At 40.9% G+C, this 26,915-nt stretch overlaps 1 long non-coding RNA gene across 1 annotated transcript in view; it reads left to right on the top strand.

The window, feature by feature from the left end:
• Window positions 1-7,165: 7,165 nt before the first annotated feature.
• Window positions 7,166-26,915, top strand: part of LOC148715411 (uncharacterized) — a 29,374-nt gene continuing 9,624 nt past the window's right edge. Inside the window, exons 1-3 of the long non-coding RNA XR_015971290.2 lie at window positions 7,166-7,362; window positions 17,413-17,652; window positions 17,800-17,912. This is a non-coding gene — a long non-coding RNA (uncharacterized LOC148715411). The remainder of the gene's footprint in view (window positions 7,363-17,412; window positions 17,653-17,799; window positions 17,913-26,915) is intronic.

Here is a 26,915-nt window from a genome sequence, read left to right as displayed (position 1 = left end):
TTTAATCGGTCCTAGAACTTTCCGTTGGCCTCGGCAAATAACAGGCTCCCGCAGTTGTCGCAGTTCGAGTAGAGCATTTTAGATAGTTTGCTTGGGTAGAGGGGAACTCCACAACTCTTCGATCTGCTCAGCGAGGAGGCTTTAGTAAATCTTGGCCTGAGGCCAGCTCGCCCCGAAGGTAAAAGTAACTTAGTTACTCCTTTTTCCTTCCCATGTTGAGTTCTAATAAAATATTTTATCGTCAGATATTGCAAAAATGATTTTCAATGCTAAGACACTGATGACCAAGTATAGGAAGAGGATGGCCACCTTGGAGGGGGCTCAACCCGAAAGGAGGCCGAAGAAGATTAGAGTTAGCTCCGACTCCGGGATTGAGCGAAGTGAGCTTGGGGTGACTGAGGTCGCCACCCTTGGTCAAGCTAGATCTGATCAAATTCTTGCGGCGGCGGTTGAGGCTCCTTTATTGACGGCAAGGGGAAGCCCTTTAGGTTCGGTGGTGGCCGGTCCATCGGCCAAGTCCAGGAGGCCGACGAAACTATCCAGCTATCTGAATCGGGTCCCGAATTGGGGAGCGGGTCTGAGCTTCCGACTCCTTTTGTGGGCCCGACCCCTGCTAAGGTTGTGGCTTTCTCTGAGGCTCCGATCTCAGCTGGGGTTTTGATTTCTCTTTGGGTTCCGATGTCAGCCGGGGCCGACTCCATTCCTTCCGAGTCCGGGATAAGGCAATTGCAGAACCGATGTCGCTAATTTGAGGGCGACTCAGCCCTTGAGTCCGATGACGTCATCCGCGAGCTCGTGCGCAGCATTAGGCTCCCGCGCAATCGAGCCTTAATGGAGGAGGACTTCGATGACTTCATTCATTATGTTTATTCAAATAGTGTCCGTGTGAGTAGCACAGCCCTCCTGCTTCTCATTTTCTTTGCAAGTGTCTGGCCTCTACTGACATTTTATTTTTTGTGCCAGTCCCCCCATGTGGTTGACATGCTGATGTCTAGCATGCTTACGTATCGGGAAGAGATAAGGGCGCTTAGGCCAAGGATAGAGCGTGCCGAGCTCCAGGGACAGGAGGCCCAGGAACGGGCGGCAATTACCAAATAGCAGCAGCGCAGGGTCGAGGTGAGGGCCGCGGTTGCCGTGCAACGGCTTCGGAGAGCCAAGAAGAAAGTATGGGCCGTTGAGGCCCTTCTTAAAGATAGGCTTGCTTAGATCTGAAAAATGGAGACCGATCACTCCTGAGCTCGCTTGTCCGCCGTAGGTCGCATCTTCGAGCTTGAAGCTGCTCTGATCCGCCTTCAGGGCGAGACTGAGGAGCTGAGGCCAAAGGTCGGACGACTTGATGGCCTCTTGGAGGAATCTGCCTATGAGGCCATTAGGAAATTCCGCCAATCGGGAGAGTATCTTGACGAGCTGGCGAAAGAGGCTGCCACTGCGATGATTTAGGGCTTCGAGAATTGCCGCGATCAAGTCTAACGATTTTTCTCTGGATCTGACCTTAGTAGCCTTCAGCCAAATCTGGACGAAGCTGCCGAAGTGGCCGAGGGTGCTGCAGAAGCCATTGCCAAAGCCAGGCCAGAGGTCATCCCCGAAGTCGCTACTAGAATGGAATCGGGTACCGTTCTAGAGGCTGCTAACGGAATAGAATCCGCCCCTGATGCTGATGTGGAGATCGTCCAGATTAACTAATTTTTTGTCCTTATTTTTGTAAAATCGACTGCTTTGGGCCTTTTGTATTTAGCATGACCTCAAGATCAGGCTCCCTTGTATTCTGCCCTTGGCCCCTTTTTGACATTAATAAAATATATATTCTCTTTCAGTACTTTGTACCTTTTGTTGAATGTTTGAGCTCTTCTCACTCCACCTTTAGAATCTGGCTAGGCACTTGAGCTCGTCCTGCTTTGTGTCCGTTGTCAAAGATCTGAACTTCGCAGCTCAGGTCTGAGCCTATATTACATAGCAGGAGCCGTTTTGGAGATTTGCCAAAGTTCTTATGCTCAGCATCCGCTTTCATCTTGGAGATAATCTTTCAATAAAATGAGCTCGTAGCTCTTTGTTGGATATCGTAGACCACCTTGGGCCCGATTCAAAAGGCGACGCTGGCGAATAAGAAAAACTTACTCGAGACTAGCTCGAGAACAGAATTCCGCCCGAGGGTTGATTCCAGCTCGGGGATAGCTCGAGCCCTGCTCGAGAATAAAAATCCGCTCGAGGGTTGCCACCAGCTCGAGAATAGAATTCCGCCCGAGGGTTGATTCCACCTCGGGGATAGCTCAGGATCTGCTCGAGAATAGAGTTCCGCCCGAGGGTTGATTCCAGCTCGAAAATATCTCGAGATCTGCTCGAGAATAGAGTTTCGCCCGAGGGTTGATTCCGGCTTGGGAATAGCTCGAGACCTGCTCGAGAATAGAAATCCGCTCGAGAGTTGCCACCAGCTCGAGAATAGAATTCCACCCAAGGGTTGATTCCAACTCGGGGATAGCTCGAGACCTGCTCAAGAATAGAGTTGCGCCCAAGGGTTGATTCCAGCTTGGAAATAGCTCGAGACCTGCTCGAGAATAGAGTTCCACCCAAGAGTTGATTCGTGCTCGGGAATAACTTGAGACCTGCTCGAGAATAAAAATCTGCTCGAGGGTTGCCACTAGCTCGAGAATAGAATTTCGCTTGAGGGTTGATTCCAGCTCGGAAATAGCTCGAGACCTGCTCGAGAATAGAATTTCGCCCGAGGGTTGATTTCAGCTCAGGAGTAGCTCGAGATCTGCTCGAGAATAGAGTTCTGCCCGAGGGTTGATTCCAGCTCGGGGATAGCTCAAGACCTGCTCGAGAATAGAAATCCGCTTGAGGGTTGCCACCAGCTCGAGAATATTGCGGACGACGGTGCTTTTCAACGGCTCCCATTGACGCTGCAAAGTGCCTCCCGCTCATATCAAGGGTGCACTTTATAGAATACTGCGGACAGGGGTGCTCTTCAATGGCTCCTCGTTTTACGCTGCAGGGCGCCCCCCACTCAGATCAGGGGCACACTTTATGGAATACTGCGGACGGGGGTGCTCTTCAATGGCTTCTCGTTGATGCCATAGGGCGCCCCCCACTCAGATTAGGGGTGCACTTTATAGAATACTGCAGACAGAGATGCTCTTCAATGGCTCTCCATTGACGCCGCAGGGCGCCGCCCACTCAAATCAGGGGTGCACTTTATAAATTGATCCTGCGGTCGCGAGGCTCTTTGGCTCTCGATCAATTCTGCAGGGCGTCCCGAGCCGAGCTCGAGGGATGACTTTGTCGATAGATCCTACAGTCGTGAGGCCCTTTGGCTCTCAATCGATGCTGCAAGACATCCCGAGCCGAGCTCGAGAGATGACTTTGTCGATAGATTCTGCAGTTGTGAGGCTCTTTGGCTCTCAATCGATGCTGCAGGACATTCCGAGCCGAGCTCGAGAGACGACTTTATCAATAGATCCTGCAGTCGTGAGGTCCTTTGGCTCTCAATCGATGCTGCAGGGCGTCCCGAGCCGGGCTCGAGGGACGACTTTGTCGATAGATCCTACAGTCGTGAGGCCCTTTGTCTCTCAATCGATGTTGCAGGGCGTTCCGAGCCGGGCTCGAGGGACGACTTTGTCGATAGATCCTACAGTCGTGAGGCCCTTTGGCTCTCAATTAATGCTGCAGGGCGTCCCGAGCCGAGCTCAAGAGACGACTTTGTCGATAGATCTTGCAGTCGTAAGGCCCTTTGGCTCTCAATCGATGCTGTAGGGCATCCCAAACCGAGCTCGAGGGACGACTTTGTCGATAGATCCTACAGTCGTGAGGCCCTTTGGCTCTCAATCGATGCTACAGGACGTCCCGAGCCGAGCTTGAGAGACGACTTTGTCGATAGATCCTGCAGTCGCGAGGTTCTTTGGCTCTCAATCGATGCTGCAGGGCATCCCGAACCGAGCTCGAGAGACGACTTTGTTGATAGATCCTGCAGTCGTGAGGCCTTTTGGCTCTCAATCGATGCTGCAAGGCCCCGAGCCGAGCTCGAGAGAACTTTGTCATAGATCTTGTAGTCGTGAGGCCCTTTGGCTCTCAATCGATGCTGCAGGGCGTCCCGAGCCGAGCTCGAGGGATGACTTTATCAATTTATCAATATATATCTTGCGTTGTGGAGGCAACCGGAGTGTGTCGAGCGGATTAGGGAGTTTCGAAGATGCTTTGAAAAGATCCCAGAGGGTGACATTATTAATTAACACATTCTAAAATTTTAAAAACCCTAACCTGGAGGGGCTAGGGTCCCATCCGGGGGTTGTAGCTTACATCCCGGGTCGTCGGACCCAGACTAATGAGGGCGCAAGCTTCATCCCTGCCCCTGAAGCCAAAAAGGCCGCTAGCGTGTAGAATGTGGAGAGACAGTATTGGTAGTGCCCGCACCGAGGCAATTCTCGTCGGGCCCGTTGAATGGCTCTGGGCTTTGTCTGTCGAGCTCCATTCTATCGGCTTGATCACTGACAAATCGACTCAGGAGGCCTTGGCGGATAATCGCTTCAATCTTGTCACAGAACTGGTAACAGTCCTCCGTGTCATGATCGTGGTCTTTGTGGAAGTGGCAGTACTTGTCCAAGCGCTTCCGCGATGCTGACGGTCGCATTTTTGGTGGAGGTCTGAGGAAGCCGCGACCCTCGATCTCCATAAGGAACTCTGTCCGGGAGGACGTAAGGGGAGTATACTCCGCAAAGCTAAGGGGGGTGTACTTACCAGACCTCCGGAGGGATCTGCTCCTCGATCGATGGTGCTTCTTGTAGCGCTCCACAATTTATCCCTGGAGCATCTGGACTTGTCGCCCCACTTTCTTGACTTTTTTGTCGAGCTCGGTGAAGGAGGGGGCTCCTACTGGCTGAAGGCTTTGAATAACTGCGGTAAGAGCTTGGACTTTCTGGACAAGCAGGTAAAACTGCTCTGGCTAGACCTGAAGAGTCTGGTCCGCTGGCGTGGATGCTGCAGGGGGTGGATTTTGAAGGGAGTGGCCTGGCACTGGCGCTTGGCCACTCGATGCGTTCAAAGCTCCGTGACTCCTTAACCTCATGGTCGCGACTCAGGCCCTTTATCTAATGCTAGAAATATTGTGGTTCAAATCTGGCCTGAGGGTGATCACATTGGAGGAGTTGGAGGAGCTGCTAGAGTGCAGAAGAAGACGAGAAGAGCCACCTCCTGCGACCGGCAGTGTACCTGCACAAAGCCTCATCGGTGTTTTCAGTGAGAGCCCTGTGACGATCAAGTTAGAGTGGAGCTTTATATATCTAGCAAAAAGTCCCTTAGGCGTTACCTGTTGGGGTCCTTTATAATCCTGGTAAGAGCACTTAGGTGGCGGAGGTATGGCCCGTTCCCATCATGAGAGGGAGTGGCGCGTAGCCTAAGCTTGCTTGTGGCGTGCGGTGGAGTCCGTCCTGGGGAATGGTGAGATGCTAATAGCCGTTGCAAGGTGTGGCCTGTTCTTATCATGAGCGGGAGTAGCGCGTAGCTTGAGCTTGCCTACAGTACGCAGTGGAGTCCGTTCTTGGGAATGGTAAGGTGTTGCCCTTGGCTGTCGTGGGCCAGTGAGCGAAACACGGCGTGGCGGCGTCGTACCCATGGCCTCGTGGGAGGGCGTAGGCATGCGCACGGGTGCGGCTATTGGCGAGGCCGAGCTTGTCAAGAAGTTGGTTAGACGGGTGCTGAGGCCAGGTTAGTATTTCGGGTTCCGGATTGTGCTTAGTAGAGCGCCTCGAGCTCGAGAGTCGGGGTGTAGTGTTGGAGAGAGTGCCCGAGCTTGGTCGGTTGCGTCGGCGAATAAGGAGGGCGCCCAAGCTTGGTCGGGCGCATCGGCAAATAAGGAGGGCACGTCGGCGAATAAGGAGGGCGTCCGAGCTTGGTCGGGCACGTTGGCGAATAAGGAGGTTGAAGGGGCCTTCAGCAAAGTCCGAGGCCAGGTTAATTCTAAGCCAGACCGAGGACACGTCTGGTTGGCGTTGGTGTTTGTTGGGCCGAAATCGGATGGTCCTTTTGATGTAGGCTAGACATTCTATTTTGCCCCCGATCAATACTTGTTTACACTATACAACCTTATATAAGTTATCGATAACAACAAAAGATGACAATACCGTTTACAAATAGCATATTAGTTTCTTAAAGTCAAGAAGAGTTGGGGAGGGTGGAGAAAAAGATTTTTAGTTTGAAATTGGTTTAGGCTTTTGTTTAAGGTTCCAATGTGTCATGTGTTCATGGCTAATCGGTGTCGGAGTTCTATTGTGTCAAATCGCACACACACAGAGAGAGAGAGAGAGAGAGAGAGAGAGAGAGAGAGAGAGAGATGACTCTAGATTGAAAAGGAATGGTTAATCCATCTCACCTGCCATATTTCAGCATAAAGGGCATCCTCGGAAAAGGTTTAACGTGGATACATAAAGATTTCGCTAAAAAAAGTTCAACAATTTTAACAATTTTACTAAATTTAATAATTTTAAAAAGTTTTAAAAATTTGTAAATTTTAAAAATATAATATATTTTTTCTCTAGATGAAAATGTCCTCAGCCTTGTTAGACCTGTATAAAATAAGATTCAAAGCATGTATCATTGTGACAACAATTCAGGCTAAGTAATTATTTAAAGAAAAGTTGAACAAATATTGAACATTAATTGCATAAAGATTAATTTAACATACAAACTTTTATCGGCCAAAAAAAAAACTACCAAATCAAGGATATGACCAAAAAAAAAAATCTTATCTCTTTTTAAATTTTTTTACATAAATATCCTTCTAAAATTTTAAATTTATGTGAATACCCTCTTAAAATTTATATTTATTTATATATTTTTTATAAAATACTGTTTTTTACAAATATTTCTAATATAATGATTTTTCCAACTCTCTATATTTATTTTAATTAAAAATAAAATATAATTTTGAAATTAATTTTTTTTCTCCATCACGATTTTATAAATTGTTCTTTTTATATATCTATCTATTAAAAATATTTTAATTATTTTAATTTAAAATTATTAATTTTTTAATGGTATTAGATGTCGTGGGTACATATGCAACAACAAAGATATAAAAAAAAAAATAGAATAGCAGGGCAAGTATTTTCCAATGATATTTATGTAAAATTTGATATTTAGAGAGTATTTATGGGAAAAAAATTCTTTTTTAAGGCAAAAACAGATACCGGAATATGCTAGGAATACCCAATATCTATCGGATCATCGTCATGGTCTAATCGCCGGTGAGTGGAGGCTCTTACGGTCGAGTCCTGCTTCCATTCCCAGAGGCAGCGGACGGTGAAGTCCCCTCGGTCAACCTCATAAGCGACTCTAAAAGCCTGAACCCTAAACCCTGGGGCCCCTCTTATCAAGGTAACTCTCTTTCCTTAATCCCTTTTCTCCCTTCTTTTAGAAGCATACTTGTCTCGAACTAAATCGTCGCCGGAGGACATGCAGAATACTCTTTTATGAAACGCTGATATTTGTGTAGTGGCAGGTAGTCTTGGTTTTGTGGAATTGTATACAAGTCTTTCTTGAGAAGACTTTTTTTTTTCTTTCAAAATCTCTATATTGCATATACATTAATGACTCGTACAAATTACTTGTGCTCGCTGCAGATGACATGTTTTCAGATTTGGTACAATATGAGTTTGGTTTTGTGGATCGGTGAATAGGATGGAGTAGGAATTTGGGACACATAAAGTACTTTTCATGTTGCAAATTTGAAATTTGATGGAAGAATGTGGTAGACTAATCCATTTACAACAAAGAAATAGAGGTTTTTGAGAAACTAATCTTGTTGCAGGAGTGTAGGAGACTTGTATATCAAGAGTATGGTAATGCTTAATGTTTTGTCTTGCATGGGACATGAGATCAAGCCCTCGAGCATGTATTCTGATATATGATATGGATATGCAACTCGTAAACATTTATATAGTTGAGAAGGGTCAGCAATCCACACATGACTAGGAAATGTAACTTCATTCTGGAGTGTGATCATAATCATTGTGAAAGTCTAGTTGTATACTATGATTTAATCGTAGGTGATATCTATGAAAATATTTTGAAAACATTCAGAGAAGATTTAATTATAAGATGGAATGCTCTAGGTAACTTTGGTCAACAAAAAATAAATAAGGTTTAGTTTGCTGGTTAACTGTAAGATTATTCGTACATGTTTTTTTCCCCATTACATCACAATCTGACTGTTAACATTTGAAAACGTTTTATTCGGGATTGGTGTAGCTTTCTCTGACATCAACTTAGGTACTGTAAAACTAAAGATGCATCAACAAATTTGAGGATGGAAAGTGAACAATGAGAATTTTGATCATCTATTCAGATACAGAAGGCATGGTTTCGTAAAGTAGTATATCTGGCAGTTCCAAATTCCAAGGGCTGATATTATGCCAGAATAATTTGCTACTTCACACATTCTCCTTGATCGCGTTCATCCTACCATCATAAGGCTTCTCTTGAAAGGCATGAAGGATACTTAGGTGCTGATTGGACTGGTTCTAAAGTTAGCAAGAGATCCCTTATCAGTTAGTGCGAATCTATGCGTGGCATTCACTAACATGGAAGAATGGAAAACAAGGTATGGTTGTGAAATCTAGTGAAATTGTGCATCTTCTGATGCCTCATTTTAAATGTGATTTAACCAGTCGTAGATTTCAAGTCTGGAACAATATTGTTACTTTGTAGTGATCGAGTTGTGTTGCAAACACAATAACTTGGAAATGAATAAAAAATTGTGTATCATCAGAGGAAAAATGCATGTATGTGAATTTTCATTTTAAATGGAACAAACTTGCAAGGAAATTTGTGCCTCCTATTACAAATCCCAGATGATATATCCTGGACCAAAATGTTGATAGATTAACAAAGGCTTTAGCATGGAGTTATACAAACTGGAAACAAGTTATATTTATGTTCATTAAGGGAAAATATTGCAGGTCAGCAAAACAGGTACTATAGACCATTGACAGGCGGTCATTTCAGATCATGACTTCCCTATATCTATTTTCTGAAAAGAAATGACTTCACATGTTTGTTATTGCTTAACATGTTTCTCAAAGCAAAAGGAACACTTCCTAATATTTTTTTTAAAAAGTATTTTGATAACATTGTGCGAAAAGTGCTTATACATGAAAAAAGTCAGAAAAACACTTTTAGCAGAAGCTAGGAGACCTAGCTTTTGGCCTATCTTTCTATTTCACGAAGCAGAAGAAACACCAAACACACCCTTAAATATTTAACTGCTTGTACTCAGAGAATTCTGCATGGTTCTGCTTTCCATTATCTCCCTCTATCTTTTGCTCTCGTGTTTCTTTCTGTTCTTTTCTGCCTCTATTTTCTCTTCTTTATTTGGATAAAGCTACAGGCTTGTCTCATAGTACCAACACATTTAAAGCTTGCATTGCAGATAGGTTTTGCTTTCCCTTTATTCCTTCTTTCTTGTCCTATCTTTCTTTTTCTTATCCTTGACCTCTATTTTCCTCCTTTTATGTTAGAAATTCTGAATGTAACTATAGGCTTATATCATAGCTCCAAAGCAATTAAGGATCTTATATGTTTATATATGGTACTAACTAGACCTAATTTTGGTGTGAACCACAAGGTGGTGTTGATTATTTGAACTTAACTAGGTCAGAAATTTGAAGCCTAAAATTTCTATTTGATTCAGTCATGTTTCATGATGTCTTCAGGTCAGAGATGATACGAGGCCTGTAAGTAATTTGCCAATATTGAAGTCCAAGTGCATTGTAAATTTATTTCCTTAATACCGATGATAAAGCATTCATAGTTGAATTTAATATTCAGTAAAATCCAGTTGCAAAGGCATAATAATTTACTGCTGTACAAATGCTGTTAGTGGCTCACTCTTCTACCAGAATGTTCATTTTGACTTCTTATATTGTTGCCTCATTTTTAAAAGTCGATTATTGTGGCCAGCTATAACATTCTTCTAATGATAGGATGAACGTGGAATATGTATACCATGGTGGAATAGGAGCAAACAACTTCATTTATGCTGTTGAAACAAGCCCGAGAATATAAGGATGACTATGATGGCTTCATGAGATAGAGGATGGTATAGATAACTCTTCAAGATAAATGTTTACACATGTTTAGTCAGCATGATTAGTCTAAGCAATTAAAGAAATGCAGTTGCTGGATGAGGTAGGTGGATCACCAATGACTAAGCAATTGCTGAAAGGTTGGACGAATGATGTTAAAGGACGGTCATCAGAGAGAGAATTTAAAAAACGATGGAGTTGAGAAATCTCACCACACAGGTTGCATGAGTGGCTTTTCTATTTATAAAAAAACTTAGTAAATTTACAAGTGAATGCCGTGTGTTATATGGAAACATAGCTACAAAAGGCAATGGCCAAAATAAAATAAAAACAGAATAACAAGAATACAATCAAGGGATATTGTCCAGTTTTGTAGTTGAGAGAATTGTGGGATCCTTATCCGTGATGATTGAGGTGGATGAGCTGGAGGTTTGAATTGGTAAGCTTGAATTTGAATTTTGACTTGGCACGTGAAGTCCGTAAGTTGATCCTCTAACATCCCCCCTCAAACTATGCGTGGTGGTCATGCATAGTTTGTCACATAATGATTCCAAAGTAGCTCGTGTTTGGGCTTTAGTAAACACATCAGCAATTTGGGAGTCAGTGGGGACATGGCGAATTACCAGCAAACCAAGAGACACTCTTTCACGAATATAATGATAATCTAGCTCAATGTGCTTACTTCTGGCCTGGAAAACCGGATTCACCGTCATGAACAAGGAGCTCAAATTGTCACAAGATAAGGTCGGTGCATGAGACAAGGGAATGTGCAGATCATGAAGTAAAAAGGTTAACCATGTCAACTCAGCAGTAGCTTGGGCCATCGCGTGGTACTCGGCTTCGGAGCTGGAACAAGACACAGTTGGCTGCTTCTTTGCACACCATGAAATAATGTTGCTCCCTAAGAAGGTGCAGTACCCCGTGGTGGATCGATGAGTAAGTGGACATCCTGCCCAATCAGCATCTAAGAAAGCATACAAGTCCAGAGTACTTGAAGATTGAATGTGAAGGCCTAGATGTATAGTCCCCTTTACATACCGTAAGATGCACTGGACCACGGTAAAATGAGTTTCAGTTGGTGCCTGCATGAACTGGAAAACATGATTAACACTGTAAGATAAATCTGGGTGTGTCAATGTGAGGTACTGAAATGCCCCAACTAAAGACCGATAATGCCGAGGGTCCTTATAAGGTGAATAGGTTGGGTCTGGCTTGAATTTCTGGCACTTGGGGGTGTGAATCGGTTTCAACTCAATGAATGGCAGCACGTTCTAACAAGTCGATGGCATAGTTTGTTTGATAAAGAATGAGCCCACCGGTCATAGTAGCCACCTGAATACCCAAGAAATAATGAAGGGGTCCAAGGTCTTTCATTGTGAATTCACTATGCAAAGAAGCCATGAACGTCTGTATGAGTTAGTCACAAGAACTGGTAATATGATATCATCTACGTAAAGCAAGAGGACTAAGATACCATTCTCCGACTGATTGATAAATAGACTGGGGTCGGCGTAGCTGCAAAAGAAACCAGTTCGAAGGAGAAATGAACTAAACCTATTAAACCAAGCCCGTGGGCTTGTTTGAGGCCATAAATCGCCTTGTTTAATAAGCAAACATGATTTGGAAAATTGGGAACTTCAAATCCAGGGGGTTGCTCCATATATACTCACTCAGTGAGAAAGCCATGAAGAAATGCGTTCGTTACATCTAACTGACGAATGCTTCACCCTTTGACAATGGCAATGGAGAGAACTAACCGTGTAGTCCCAGGCTTCACAACTGGAGAGTAGGTCTCAGGGAAATCAATATCATCAATCTGTTGGTAACCCTTCGCAACAAACCGAGCCTTGAGGCGATCAAGCGTGCCATCGGCCTTTAGTTTCAGTTTAAACACCCATCGAGAACCAACAACATTCATGGAGGGTTGTCGAGGCACAAGAGTCTATGTTTCATTTTGAGAGAGGGAAGCAAGTTCATCCTCCATTGCTTTTCTCCAACCAGGATGAGAAAGTGCAGAACGAATAGTTCGAGGCTCTTTGGGAACAGAGTTGTAAGTGTGGAGTAAAGCATACTTGGGATTAGACTTGCGGATTCCAGCTTGTGCGCGAGTCACCATGGAATGGGAAGGTGCTGTTGCAGGTTGTACAGAATCGAGTTGAGCGTTAGATTCTTGTGTGGTGGTTAGAATTTCTTTTGTATTATAAGAATGATGATCGGGTGAGCCTAGACATGACAAAGGCATTGCATCCGGTGAATATGATGAGGGTATTGTATGCTGTGAAGAATCTAGATGTAAGTCAGAAATGAGTAATGCAGCCAACAAGGGAGCATCAGTCACTGGTGGTTTCGCTTGTGGCTTTGAGGGTGTGAGGGAACAGATGGGATCAATCCGTGGAGGTGATGAATCAGTCCACTCCTTGAAAGTTGTGACTAAAGGCTCTGGTGAGCCTTGCTTGCAGCTGTCCGAATCTTTAAAGGAGAGGATAGACTCGTTGAACACATGTCTGGAGATGAACACACATCTCGAAGGAGGATAGTAGCACCTGTACCCTTTGTGCCGGTCAACGTAGCCCATGAAAACACAAGATAATAACTTATTATCAAATTTGTTGTCCTTATTATCCCACAAATAGGGGAAGCAACGTGAGTCAAATATACGTAAGGAATCATAATCTGGGGAGTGACCATATAGCCGAAAGAAAGGACTGTCTCATTGAAGAACTGAGGGGGGAAGCCTGTTGATTAAAAATGCAGCCGTGGTAAATGCTTCGACCCAAAAATATTTTGGAACATTGGCATGAATCATCATGGTTATTCCCAATTCACGTATGACTTTATGACACCTCTCAATCATCCCATTCTGCTCAAGCGTGTATGGACAGGAAAGCTGGTGAATCCCAAAGTCTTGCAAGTGGGATTGAAAAAGATGATTAACAAATTCACCCCCACCATCAGTTTGAATTATTTTAATAGACCCACCAAATTGTCGAGTTACATACTTCTCAAATGATAAGAATTGATGAAAGAAGTTTGATTTCTTTTTCAAGGGAATCAACCAAATAAACTTTGTAAAATCATCAACAATAGCAGCATAATACTTAAAAGAATTCACAGAAGTAACAGGAGCAGGTCCCCAGGAATCAATGTGAATTTTTGCAAAAGCAGTGGTAGTCTTGGAAGAAGAAGACAAAAAAGGAAGCTTAAAAATTTTTCCGAGTTGGTAACTCTCACATAGAGATTGCTTTATTTGTGGTGACTTTGATTAAACCAGACTGGCGGAGATGTGCGACTACAACAGCTTGTGGATGTCCAAGACGTCAATGCCATGTGTCCTCAGATACAGCCTAAAATCTAGTGGAGAAGAGCGCCATTGGAGAAGCACGAATAGTGTAGAGATTACCCAATTTTATTTCCTTCATCGGCACTTGTTGTGTAACCCGGTCCTTTATCACAAAATCACAATCAGAAAACTCACAATTCACTCGATAGTCAGAGGTAAGTTGTCCAATGGATAACAAATTTCTTTCTAACTCAGGAACTAAAAGAACATCATGTAAAACAAGCTGAGAAGAACCATTGTCAATAGTAGCGTCGCCAACATGTGTTATTCTTAAAAAATCACCATTACCAATAATAACATGGTCAAAACCAGTATAAGGATGGATGTTTTGTAAACTACCTTCATGAGAAGTCATGTGAGCAGATGCCCCCGTATCCGAAGTCCACTCTTCATTGCTAGCATTAGCATCAAAATTAAGTGCTGAGAATGCCCGAGGAAGATTATCCGATTGAATGGAGTGGTTGAAGCGGTGCCAACAGCGAATAGCTGCATGGCCACGCTTATCACACAGATTTGGCAGATGATATCTGGAGTATTCTTACGTGAGGATGGAGGACCGGAATTGTTTTGGCCATTGGGCTTGAGCGCTGACTGATTGGCAGGTGCGAAGCCTCGCCTTTGTGAGGAGAATGGCCCAAAATTTTTGTGACCTTTGTTCTGCAGCTTGGGAGCATTCGTGTGGCCAACGAAGGCGGTGTAGGGTGTTGGTTCTGGTGAATAAAAATTGTTCCGGGTCTCATTGCTTTGAAGAAGCGGAACAGCTTCAGCATAGGTTGGCATGGGTGGCTTGAGCATTAAAGTAGTGAAAGGCTCATAACGCACACTAAGACCTGTGAGCAAAGAAAAAACCTTAGTTTTGTCACTCATGCTGTGGCCAATAGCAGCCAGACTATCGCATATGCTTTTGAACTTGCGGATGTAGTCATTGAGTGACATCTCCGAGTCCTTCTTTAGATAAGTGAGCTGTTGGGTGAGTTGAAATTGTCTCTCCTAAGATGCCTGTGCATAGGCCTCTTTGAGAGCCAACCAAACTTGAGCAGACGTGTCCAGGCCAATCACAAGACGAAGCACCTCCTTTGTTAGTGTTCCATCCATGAAGAAGGCGATCGGCGGTCCTCCATTGTTGAAAATCAGGATTTGGAGCAGGTTTAGTTGAGCCTTCGGGTGCTGGAAGTACAGCAGGGGGTGGAGTAGTGTCTTCAAGAAGATATCCAACAAGATCTTGACTCTCAGCTAAGGCTAGGACTTGCTCATGCCAAAGGGGGTAGTTTTCAGACTTGAGACGTAGGGTGACAAAATTGCCTACAGTAAGAGATGCGGAAGACGTTTTGTAGCTTTGATACCAAGAGGAAATTTAAAAAACGGAGTTGAGAAATCTCACCACATAGATTGCATGGGTGGCTTTTCTATTTATAAAAAACTTAGTAACCAATTTATAAGTGAATGCCGTGGGTTATATGGAAACACAGCTGCAAAAGGCAACGGCCAAAATAAAATAGAAACAGAATAACAAGAATACAATCAAGGGATATTGTCCAGTTTTGTAGTTGAGAGAATTGTGGGATCCTTATCCGTGATGATTGAGGTGGATGAGCTGGAGGTTTGAATTGGTAAGCTTGAATTTGAATTTTGAATTGGCCCGTGAAGTCCGTAAGTTGATCCTCTAACAATCAGGGTCATTGGATTGTATCATGAAGGCTGTACTTTTAGGCTTACCTTTAATGCAATGATAAAGAGTTGGTGATGGCAGTCTTCATATGTTTGTGGCAGCTGCTGTCCCTTCTTTCTCTTGAAAGATAATTATCAATATGATTAAATTTTATTCTAAAAATGTTTCATTCCAACAGTTATGATGTGAAAAATGTCAAACAGTTTATTAGGGGTTCTTGGAGGATACTAACATACATGAGTAGAGAAGCTTGTTTAGAAATTTGAAGAGCATCAAAGTGCTAGCCTGTTCTTTTTTGTTGAAGCACCTCCAGTTCCCCAAGGCAATTGCCTGTAGATTATCAGAAAAGTTAGAAAAACCATAAGGAATCATTTATTCTTGGTTTTCAAGATACCTGTAGCCCACATGCATTTGGGGGTCGAAATCATCAACTCATTGCTGCTGAAGAAATGTTCACAAAGGACTAATATATCAATACATTCTTTAATGTCTTTTCCCCTGCAGCTTCTTATCTTCTCAAATATCTTCATTAAGTAGCATTTTTATATTTTTTTCAGGATTATGTCTAACCAGTTTGATATTCTTCATCTGTTTCATGTTCTTACTCATCATAATAATTTAGCTATATCTCCTTTCAGCAAGTAGTTTATTTCATAGCCTAAACCCTATTAGTAGATTAGTATGTCATTGATCATATGGAATGCTGAAATAATGTTTTTTTGCGTGGCAACATAATATTCTAATCATCACCACCATCTGATCTCAGAAAATGCATAGGCGTATGAATAAATTGTCTGTAGTTTCTTTTACTCCAGATATGCATCTTCTGTAAATTTTGTGCCATGAGCATATCGTAGGCTTGTAATTCTAGATATCACAATGAGCAATATTACATGTAAGAGTGGTGCTGATGAATTTTTCCACTAGATGCCTGATATTTTATCAGCCTTCAGTGTTTTATGGTTTAATTCTTGCCTTTACATATCTTTTCTACTTCATACGGAACAGTGAGGTGAACAAATAAACTTCCCTCCTGATACAATTCTAACATTTTCTTACACCAGAATTTGCGGATCCAGGAAATACCTTCTTATAATGGAATGGTGATCTCAAGAGTAATAGGTTGAGATTTCATCAAAAAAGAGTAAGAGGCTGAAATAGAGAGCATTAGATGGATTTTTTTGTAGTCTTTGGAAGCCTGTAAGACATTATGAACATTGTTTTCCATAAGGTACAGCCACATATCAGAGCCCTGTGTTGTTTGGAGAGATTGAGGGTAAGACACCTCAGGACTTGTTTGACGATAAAACATTAGTATTCAGGTCTGCACATCCAAGATAGGGATGAAGACATCCACTATAACTTGTTTGCTGTGAGGATTATTTAGACCAGCATCCCTATATCTGAAAGTACTGAATTAACCCATTTTGCAGATCTTGATGGATTAGCTGATACCATTTATGAGTAATTGGTTTAAGTGTTTGGTAATCACAAAGAAGTTTGAGTTTTCAAGGAAGTAATAGTAGATTGGTCAAAAATAACCAATCCCAGATCTGTGCAGCCACAAGAGTTGTTGATTTTGATGCCAAAAGAACATTTTTATAAAAGATACAACCTCTACAAATGTGGTAGGTCATCAGTATTATTACATGGTAGTTCTTGCTTGCTAGTCAGTGAGAATTTGAGTTACCAAGGGCAACACACTCTCTGTTGGTTGTGTCAGAACAGCTGGAGGATCAATCTGGTTGCTCTAATAATGGGCATTCTTTTGCATGAGAAGAGAGTGTTTTTTGGTTGATTAAAAGAGCAGATTTCTTGGCATGGAAGATTGTCTAAACTTTTTAATCGATGTACCAAGGCAAATTGTGTACTGCATCGGTGGCGTTAAAGGTATCGACAATGGGGGTGGAGATCATCATGATGTTCTTTATGCTTGTGATGCTCAATTTTTATGACAGCCCACATGGCAAACATCTGATTGACCAATGGGACTGTATCAATGCGCCTTTCACCACAATTATTGAGTTTCTTAAAGTTTGATATGGGCCAAAAAGTACTTCTTTAAGTTAATAATATTATCCTAGTTTCTAGATCTATAATCCAATTAATTTGTCTGCACCTAACAAAAGGATTCTGCTGTCATCGTTGCAGAAATTAAACCAACTTCCAGAACTTACCAAAAGTTACAGATATAAAAAAAGATAGTAGGAATCACTGCCTTTTCCTTTTTCATATTCTTGTGATTATTAGATGCATCTTTTGTGATCAGGAATTAAATTTTTTCATTATCCTATTTTGTATCAAGATTAAGTGAACTCTTTTATGCCTGTTAGTGGGAGCTAAATTGGAAAGAGGTTTGGCTTTTTTTGGTTCGGTAAGAGCAACCCAAAAGGCTTTTCTTGTTTCACTATCAGCGTATGCCACAGAGCAATTACTTCTTCAGGTTTTGATCGGGGACAAATAGAAAAACTACTGTATATGGGCTTCTCCTATGGTCCTCTTACTCGGCTCTAATCAGTTTACCGGTTAATGCTTATTTAACAGAGAAGACCTTGGAGTCCTCTCAGAGGGAGGTGAGTTAGAGGTTTTCTTTTTCCTTTTTTGGATTATATATGTTTTCTTAGTGTATTTATTGTCACTCTTTTACCTTAAAGTGCCATTATATCTAAATAATCCGATTATAATACTTACTCCAGATTTGTGACTCTCATGGATCCCAGATCACTCGATTGATGATTGCGGGCCCTGATGCATGAGCTAGTGGACGTGACAAATCTATGGCTGCTGCTGCTGGAAACCATGGGCAAGAGATGTATCTGCGTGCCGTCATCAGGTTAATTCCCATCCCAAAAGTCACTGGCTTTGCAGATTTTACAACAATTTGTTTGGCCGTAAGTTCTTGGCATTAGACTGAACTCATGCTTCAAACCACTTTGCTTGGCTATTCATAGTTAATGGTGCACCTTTTAAGGTGTTATCGAACATTCTATGCTACTAAAAAAAAACTAAGCATGCTTTGACAAAATTAGCAGCAGTTCTAATGACAGATGATAGATGTGCAGGCTACCTCATTATCATTACCCTCCACATTTTCATTAAAAAAAATCTCAAGTATACACATTTTTAATGTAAGAAAGGTACCCATAGTATTCAAGGCGAACTAGTCCAAAAAATTTACTATTGAATGATACATATTTTGGGTTCGGTGACTCCTCATGCCTTTCGAAAAACAGGAGAGTTCCAAAGAGAATATCATCAAGTATGCTTATTCTTAGTCTAAGAAAGATACCGAAGCAAGAAAGATACCAAAACAAGATTCGTTATTTCGGTACCGGATCCCATACCGGTGCCTCACTAGTACTCTGTAAGTATGGTACGGTACGAAATTTTTTTTAACGTATCAAGTGTCGATACGCCATCCGTGCTGGATACCAGTACTGAATCGATATGGTACGTTCTGTACTATCCGGTTTAGGCCTGTACAACATACTTTTTATTAAAGCATTTTTGAACTTTGGAAGCAAGGCAAGTTTGTACAAATATTTTACTATCAATGACACGTTTATTCTAGTCGGACCATTCTGCTACTCCTCGTGGCTAACAAAGCACAGGGGAGCACCGAAGAGCATAAGCTCAAGTATGCACATCTTTCATGTGAGAAAGGTACCTAAAATATTTTGAACTTTGGAAACAATGTGAAATCCTTTAAACACTTCACCATCAACAACACAGACATTCTGGTTGAATCATTCTGAGACTCCTTATGGCTACCAAAATGCATAGTATACCATCCAAAATAGTACCACTCAAAAAAATTCACTTGTATTTAGCTACTGTTGGTCCTAAGGTTAAACCTGACAGCATTGGTTTATGATAACAAACATAATGGACATTCTTATGGAGTTTAAACAATAACGGAGGGGCTCCATGATGCATTTACATCAGATCACAACCTGAACTGTGCTGAAGTTTGTTGTTACCAAATTAATATAATGATTGCAGCGCCATTCTTTTCCATTTCTCTTGCATCAATAATTGATATAAATTTTAATATTTTTGAATAAGTTTGCCAAATTCTACTTTATTGATATGGTATGAAGTTATAGTGCGATAAAAAATTACAGAAACACCCCTCCAAGTCTAGGTGATTTACACTTAGACCTTAAAAGTTTAAAAAATGTTAATTAGCCACCAAAACTTCAAATTTGTTGCAATATGGTCGAGTCGTTTATCTCCGTTACAAAACGTCATCACATGAAGGACACTTGATAATTAAACTTTTATAAAATTTCAGAACTTTCATTTCCACTAACTAAGCAAGCGACTTGTTTTGGCATGAATTGAAAAAGATAGGAAGGAGAGTCATATGGATGGAGGGCTTTTGAGATCCGTGCAAGCGGATGACTAACAAAAGATTGACTGCTTGGAGATCTATGCAGGCAGATAGATAACAAAGGATAGATTGCTTTGAGATCTGTGTAGGCAAGCGAATGATAGAAGATGGAGTGCATTGAGATCTATGAGTGCTTTGAAATCTGTGTAGGCATGTGAATGACAGAATGGATTGCTTTGAGATCTATGTAGGTGGACAAATGACAGAACACGGAGTGCTGTGAGATCTATGCAGATGAATAGATGACATGATGGAGTGCTTTGAGATCTTTGCAGGTGGATGAACAGTAAAGGCTTTGATATCTCTACAGCAGATGGATGATAGAGGACGAAGTGCTTTAAAATATGTGCAGGCGGTTAAATGACATAGGATAGAGTGCTTTAGAATTTGGGCAAGCAAATGGATGATAGAGGATATAGTGCTTTAAGATTTGTGCATACGAATGGATGACAAACAAAGCACTTTGAGATCTATGCAAGTGGATGGATGACAGAGGATTGAGTACTTTGAGATTTGTGCAAATGGATTGATAATAGAGGACGAATACTTTGAGATCTATGCAAATGGATGACAGAAGATGGAGCATTTTCAGATCTAGTGGATGAATAACAGAAAAAGCACTTTAAGATCTGTGCAATTAGATGAATCACAGAGGATGAAATATTTTAAGATCGTGGGAAAGCCATGATCTGGCCTCTTTGAATTGTGGGTATTTTGGTCTTTTTTTCTTACTCCATTAATGGTGTCGGATCTAGATGGATGGTTAGAGCACATTGCAACAAATATGAAGTTTTGGTGGCTAATTGAATCTTTTTAAACTTTTAGGATCTAAGTGTGACTAGCCCAAACTTGAAGGTGTGTTTCTGTAATTTTTATTTTTTTATTTATGGTTCTCACTTTATATTTATCTTGCTGGAAAAAAGAATTACTTGAGCCTGTACTGTTATGATGATAAGTTTTTCAAATATTTGGAATTTGCTAATCTGCTGACCCGCTATTACCTTTTATAGGCACGTAGAGACCTTAACTATTACATTGAACAAAAGCAAATTGGCCTTCCTTACCTAATGTTTGACTGCAAAATGCCACTAAGTCCTTTTTGTTCTCTTTAAAATTGCATTTGTTAAATATTTATATGTATATCACTTTGTACATATGCCTCTTGAAGACACTAGGTAACTTCTTCCATCATGAGCTTTAATTTAAAATTGTTTGCTAATTATTGTTGGATACCATTTGAAAAGAAAATTTAAAAAGTTACTGTTTCCTTCTTTTCCTTTGCATCTGAAGTAATTGTCCAGTAAACTTACAATTTTTTGTATGTTTCTAATCATGACAATTGTTAAAAATAATCAACTATATCTTGAAAGATATAAACAAAACACCTTGTAAATGAATTGGTGGTTTGTATAGACATTGAGGACCAGTAAGTGCAGTTCTGAATTTGTGTTTCTTAATGCAAATGGCCTCTATAATGTGTTAATCACAAAGCTAACCAATTATCTTTAGAATTTTGCAGGACCTGTAGGTGCAGTATCATTCATTCTGTATTCTTTCTTTTTTGTGTTTTTTTAAAGTCATAGCGGTTTCTTGTTAAGTTTGTGTTTGTCACACCTCAGATCCAACACTCGGGTTCAGAACGCGGCACGGCCGCACACTTTCTAAAGCAGAACCCTAGAAAATATGCCAGGTCTAAAAATTTATCACAACTTTAATATCCATGAACCAAAACAATCTCATTTTATAACAAATAACAAAACTGTTCTAGTTGCAAAATTTAATCTTCTAACCTGCTCTATCTAATCATCTCCTCAACCTGTGATTTCAACCATAGCCATGTACCATGCAATCTGCAACATTGAAAAAAGAAAAGAGAAGGAAAATTGTGAGCTTTACAGCTCAGTAAGAATTCCAAACTATTGCACCATAAGTAATAAGAAATAATCAATTGATAATGCTAGATAAATGAATATCGTATCGATAGTCAGAAAAACTCATAAATAATATACACATAAGTTCTCATTATCAGTTTTTCAAAGAAGCTTATATATATATTAAGAAAAATTGTTCGATAACAATTTCTTATGCCATGTTATTCATTTTTTATTAACTTGATTTTCATGCTTCTTATCATTTTTTTTTCGGCTTTAGACTAACCAAGATCATGACTTAATTCAAGACTGATGCTGTACCACATTATAGCCCGTGGTAGTTATCCAATCTACGTTATAACCCGTGGTTGCTATTAAATCCCGCATTATAGCCCGTGGTTGCTATCAAATCCTACGTTAGAGCCCATGGTGGCTATCCAACCTACGTTATAGCCCGTGGTGGTTATCCAAATCCCACGTTATAGCCTGTGGTTGCTTTTCATGTGTCAGCCCATAGTGCTATGATGAGGTTAGTCCAAGCCATACCTTGTTTGTCTAATTTACCCGTTACTCTTATTAAATCAACTATCACATATACAATGAATTTTTCTCAAATTCAAAGTATCTTTGTTCATATAATCATGTACTCAACATCTGATACGTATAATAACCATAAAAATATATTTGTACTGGAATTCATTTAAAAACATATTGTCATATGCCAAACTGATATAAATCTCATGATGTAAATTCAATAATACAAACTAATAAACATATATATATATACAATTGGTGACCGAGTACAAGCATTTTTACCTCTATTGGAGACTAACACAATGATCACTGAGTCATTTCAGGATCTACAAGCTGGGGTGCAGAGTATTCCAATCAGAATCTTCTTGCGCGGATGACTCTCCCTCTACAAAATCAAACTCGATTATCAAAAAAAAATCAAAACAATGGACTAGTAACGTAAACTACCTACCAACGTCCATTAGGGATCCATTACCAGGTCTTTGAGACCCTTTACCATCTACCCAGGTCAACTAGAGAGAGACATCAAAAGAGAAAATAGAGATGAGAGAGAAGAGAGAATAAACCCTCTCTTTCGACCCTCCTCCCTTCCCCCTCGCAAGACCAAGGGGGTGGCAGCCACGGTGGTCGCCCCCTACTCAACGGTGGCCGGTGGCGGCGGCGATGAAGTACCTCTATTTCAGCGATTTTCCGGCAATTCGCCAGCTCTAAAAGGCCAAAAACAATGGCTAGAAGCCAGAGAAAGAAAGGGAAGAAGACAAAGAGCTCTCATCTCGGTCCGGCGAGGTTTCAGCGATGAATCAAGGAGGCGGCTCAAAGAAGAAGAGCTTGAATCGCGGCGATCCTCGGCGATTGCGTGAAGAAAATCACAGGAAAAGGAGAGTTAATTAGGCAAGATCTTTGAGCTCGAATTGAACTTGGATTGCCCTCGGTGAGTTGTCGTTTCCACCAAAGTCGGGGAGGAAAAAGACTCCTAGCTGGGGTCTTCTTTTCCGATCTCCTCATGCGCCGAGTACAAGTCAGGTTCGGGCGTGGCCTATTCGGACTGGCCCACAAACCAACAAGCTAGGCTAGTCGGGGTCGGGCTGAGCCTGGCCACTCCGTGCCAGCCCAAAAATTTGGGTTATTACAGTGTTTCTTCATGCAATTGGCATCTATCTTATTTTAATCACAAGGCTGCCTGTTTATCTTTAATAGTTTACAGAACATAACCTTTTTTTTTTAAGTATCAATTTTTGCAGTCTCTAAGTGGTTTCTTTTTAACTCTACTTGAAATGAGAGGATCCTAATATTTTGCTAGTATCATTGTCTTTGAAATTTCCACTTCCTGCTCCTTGCAGCCTAAATCTTCTGCCGCTTGTTTCCCTTGTTATAAACAATAGTTGGGTTAACATCAGGACAGGTCCCACTTGCCTTTGAACTTTAGTTCATGGAGAAGGCAATATTCATGGGGGTCATGGTCCACCACCATTTATACCTCAAACCTTGGAGCCAGTCTCTTTACGCACAGAAACCTCCACCAAAACCATGGTCGCTGGGTAAAAGAAAAGCATCACCGTATGCCCATTGGATAGCATATGTCAACCCATGGTGTTGCCCAAGGTGACAATCCAAGAGGGGGAGGGTGAATTGGTTTCTTCTAAATTTTGGTGTTTTAAAAGTTTTCTTAATTAAGTGCGGTGGATGCTTTCTTAAATTATTTGAATGAGTTAAACTAGAACAAAGATGGAAGATATTGCAAGAATAAACGTAAGCACATGCACAACACAAACACAACAATATATAGTGGTTCGGTGCTCTCCTTAGCACCTACGTCCACTCCCCAAGCGACCCCTTGAGAATTCACTATAATCCCGCGGATTACAGTTGGATTGTTTTCCGGGCTCACAATCCAAAAACCTTTGTTGGTTTTACGGGCTCACCAACGAACCTATACACTTTGGTTTTCCGGGTTCACCAAAAACCTTTGTTGGTTTTGCGGGCTCACCAACGAACCTTTACACTTTGGTTTTCCGGGTTCACCAAAAACCTTTGTTGGTTTTACGGGCTCACCAACGAACCTTTACAATTGGTTTTACGGGTTCACCAATCAACCTACCCCGTTGGTTTTGCGGGCTAACCAACCAACCTTTACAAATAGTTTGACAAACAAAAAGAAAGATTCAAACTCCTAAATGAGCAAATGTAACAATATTAACTACAAAGAAGAGTTAGAAAATATTTATCGCTTTGAAGTGGCTTCTCTCTTCTTTGTCAAGGATGCTTCACTCTTCAAGGGAGGATGGAGCTCTTGATGACTCTTTGAATCTGCTCAACCTCTTTCTTTGATTCTTGAATGAAGCTCTTGAATGAAGAAGATTAGGGCACTTTTGTTTTCATGTGTACTCTTTGATATTCCTTTCAAAAGTTATTCTATCTGATGAATAGTGCCCCTTTAAATAGCTTCCCACATCCTTTGGTCAAGCCCCAATGGTTAGAATTCAAAAACTAGCCGTTACTGACCTTGGGAAGGACAAAAAGTACATCTGCAGAACTAGCCGTTACTGTTCAGCCCGTGTTTGGGTCGGCTCAACCTGTCCTTGGGTCGATCCAACTTTGCCTTGGGTCGACTCAAACATTCCTTGGGTCGACCCTCTCAGAGAACACAGAAACTTGAATTTCAGACTTCCTTCACTTGGGTCGACCCAACCTTTCTTTGGGTCGACTCAAACCTTGGGTCAGCTCAAACTTTTCTTGGGTCGACTCAAACCTTGGGTCAGCTCAAATTTTTCTTGGGTCGACCCAACTTTCAGAAAATTCAGAATCTTGAATTTCAGCCTTTCTTCACTTGGGTCGACTCAACCTTTCTTTGGGTCAACTCAAGGTTTACTTGGGTCGACTCAACTTCTTCTTGGGTCGACCCTCTCAGTAAATCCAGAGAACCATTTTCTGAGTTGTTTGAGGATCTTGATGTTTGGGTCGACTCATGCTTTCCTTGGGTCGACCCAACTCACTGTTCATCTGTGCCATTTTTGCAGAAGTGTGCCAAATGATTTCTTGATGTGCCGGGGTCGACCTAATCATCCTTTGGGTCGACTCAATCCACACTTTGCTGCATCTCAAGGTTAGATTCATTCATATAAACAATGAAATGTATCTATATCAATTTATACAAATATACTGAGAGTAATGAACTTATAAATGAAGTATCGATTTAACTTATAACATACTCTTGTTAAATGCTTGTTAATCATCAAAATAACACTATCATTCTCAATCTCCCCCTTTTTGATGATTACAAAATAAAGAGTATGAGCCTATTGATACTTATCTTAAAAAACAGTTTATAAAAGGGTTTAAATTGCTGAATTTCAGCTTTTCATATATAAGAGTGAAATCTCCCCCTATATCATTCAAATGTTGCCAATTTGACTTTTTGAATTGCTCCCCCTTTCATTTATAATTCATTAAAGATGAAACTCCAAAAATTTGAGATAAAACATGAGTTTCAGATTATGTATCGAGGTGTGAAAGGTGCGTGCCAAATTCTGAAATTATGTGTGCCAAATTCTGAAATTTGATATAAATTTTTGAGTTGATCATTTTCATTGTTGCAAATTGCTCCCCCTTGGATGTATATGCTTTCCTATATGATTTTCTATTTGTTTTACAAATTATTTCTCTTTCTTTCTTTACTTCTCCTCTTATTACTCTTTCTTTACTTCTTCCCCTTTTTGTTACTCTATTTACTCTAAAGATATCTTTACTTCTCCCCTATTACTCTTTCTTTACTTCTCCCCCTTTTTGTTATCATCAAATAGGTACATGGGAAAAGATGCAATAAATACCAAACTTCAAACTTCATTGATCAAAATAGGAACATTTTAGTATATCAAAAGCAAAAGCAAATACAATATTCCTCAATCAAAGTTTGAAGATGCATGATAACCACCAAATACATATGAGAACTAGATACATATCCTAGTCTCTAAATAAGATCGTGAGACTCTCCCGGATCGCTTGGCTACGGCTCTCTCGGGTCCCATTTCTCCAAGATCTTGAAGTAATCTACTGTTTGGAGATGATTGGAGAAGATTTGAGAGTGGAAAATAAGGTTTTCGGAAGAGGACAAAGGGTAAACAGTGCCCTAGATAGCTCACGGGTCTCCCTTTTAACAGTGGGATCCCGACGTTGGGTCGACTCAACGTTGGGTCGACCCTATTCTGGGTTGGGTTGACCCAAGTGCAGAATTTTTCTTTTCTCTTCCTTTTTGCTTCTAAAAATTTTCCTTGCTTCCAATCCTTATAAATTCTTTCTGGGACAATGATACATGAGTAAGGAATCTATAGATAACAAGTTTGACTCATGTTTCATGGATTTTTAGAAATTGGAGGAATGTATCATGAGACTACTTGCTCCCTTTTATATTTCTTCAATAAAAAGGATCACATATACCTAATTCTCTCCTTAGCGTGCAGAATCTATCTTCACTCAAGGGTTTTGTGAATATGTCGGCTAATTGTTTTTCAGTGCATATATGCTCAATACATATGTTTCCATTTTGCACATGATCCCTAATAAAATCATATCTTATTTGTATGTGTTTGGCTTTAGGAATGAGATATTTAGGATATAAGCCAGAAGTGATCTCTAAATGTAGATTCCAAAGATAGTTTTGAAATCAAGTGTAGATGGAATCTTTTTCAAGTTATTTCAAGGAGTATCAAGAATAATATTCAAAGAAGGCACGAATGAAACTTCAATACCCTTTTTTTTTTAATATATTAAGTATATAGCAACATGAGAGCAATCTAATTAATTTTTAGAGTATAGTATAAGAGCAGATAAAGATCAAAACTTATATACTCGAAAAATATAAGATTATGTTGAATCCTTAATTCTTAATGACTTCAAAGTTCTTTCATGATATAAAAGTATTGGAGCATAGATACCAAAATATGAATTTATGCAATGTAGGATACATAAAATTCAGGGCTTTGAAAGTTCTTTGAAAGCTCTCTTAAAGACTTTCTTTTACTCCTTTAAAGATCATATCATC

Source organism: Phoenix dactylifera, chromosome 1 (genome assembly GCF_051530095.1).
Source record: "Phoenix dactylifera cultivar Ajwa chromosome 1, Ajwa_hap1_PhDact_Kaust_v1.1, whole genome shotgun sequence".
In the NCBI taxonomy this organism is placed as follows: domain Eukaryota; kingdom Viridiplantae; phylum Streptophyta; class Magnoliopsida; order Arecales; family Arecaceae; genus Phoenix; species Phoenix dactylifera.
Note: the sequence above shows the minus strand (reverse complement) of the source record. Positions and strands in the feature narration are given on the sequence as shown.